The 1,387-nt window shown below is 46.9% G+C and overlaps 1 non-coding gene across 1 annotated transcript; it reads left to right on the top strand.

Annotated features, from left to right (window-relative positions):
- Window positions 1–312: 312 nt before the first annotated feature.
- On the top strand, window positions 313–397 carry TRNAR-CCU (transfer RNA arginine (anticodon CCU)). The gene is given in 2 exon segments: window positions 313–349; window positions 362–397. It is a non-coding gene; the product is annotated as a tRNA-Arg (tRNA).
- The last annotated feature ends 990 nt before the right edge of the window (window positions 398–1,387 follow it).

The raw sequence follows: 1,387 nt of genomic DNA, 5'->3' as shown, positions 1-1,387 counted from the left end.
GCTTGTGTAGTATCTTAGGTTCTACTGTTTCACTTCACTTGAATATGAGGGTGTAGTCCAACAACATTTTTTGAAAGACCTGGTAAGGCAGGGGCACCACAGCAGCCAATGTCCCACTGCTGTAAAATTTATTAAAAAATGCTAGACAAATCGAAGGAAGAGGGCTACATCTTCCTTCCCTTCACTAGTTCTTCTAGTTGGATATCCCTATCCTCTTCTGGACTGAGTCATTAATGGAAATATAAAATTGGATCTCTCCCAAAAATTGATCTTTAAGGAACTCCAGTGATAACAGAGGTAGTAGGGCTAAGTGGCTCTGTGGTGCAATGGATAGCATGTTGGACTCCTATAACAAAATGCCATTCAATGGTTGTAGGTTCAAATCCCACCAGAGTCAAAATATTTCCAGAGTTTACAGGCCAAGCCCTATAAGGAGAGACTAAGAGACCTGGACCTCTTCAGCCTCTGCAAGAGATGGCTGAGAGGTGATTTAGGCTAGATACTAGGAAAAACTCTTCATGGTAAGGGAGGTCAAAACTTGGTAATGCGCTTCTAAGGGAGGTGGTATCCTCTCCCACCTTAGGGGTCTTCAAGAGAAGGCTGGATAGGCATCAGGCTGGGGTCATCTGACCCCAACACTCTTTCCTGCCCAGGGCAGGGGGGTCAGACTCAATGATCTGTTGAGGTCCCTTCCGACCCCAGTATCTATGAACATCCTTCAGGCCTGATACTTCTGGTTAGCTCACTAATAATTGCCATCTCTTTTTTAGCCTGCTCTGTTTGGTGAAGAAATGTGTTGGTTATCAGAACCAGTGATACCTGGGCCTCACCATCCTTACTAGCATTTCTTCTCCAGATGTAGAAAATGAATGTTTCCCATAATTACAGATACTCGAGTAGTATTTGCCTTTCTGATAGCACTACTTCCCTCTATCCAGATTCCTGTCCAATGGTGGAGGGGTCAATAGGCAGGCCGCCAGCACTTCTCCACTAGAACTTATTTTATTAACCTTCCCCAAAGTAGTTTTGACTTAAACAGATTCTATTTTTATCAGGGATTTTTCAGTTTTCAAATAGGGAACACCAGAATTCCTACTAGGGAGGCAAGTGGCAGGACCCAGGCAGAGGAGCCTGCTCAGAGCTAGCACCTTGGACCCAGGTGGAGGTGGTTGACCTCCTGGCCAATTGAGGCCAGGAGGACCTGCTTTGACACTTCACACTGGGAATATCTTTCAGGTGATAGCTTCCCAGATGGCTGGCATGGGGCACACATGGCCATAGTGTCACACAAAGGCCAACTGTGCAGCCACAGCTCACTGGCAGCTGGCCCAGAGGGGCAGAGGCCTCTACTGGCTCTGCAGTCCCCATCCAGGTCTAGCAGGTGGGG

The sequence above is a fragment of the Crocodylus siamensis genome, chromosome 1, assembly GCF_052110815.1.
Source record: "Crocodylus siamensis isolate JL-2025a chromosome 1, ASM5211081v1, whole genome shotgun sequence".
Lineage (NCBI taxonomy): Eukaryota > Metazoa > Chordata > Crocodylia > Crocodylidae > Crocodylus > Crocodylus siamensis.
The sequence above is the reverse complement of the archived record's forward strand: the minus strand, read 5'-3'. Positions and strand labels throughout refer to the sequence as shown.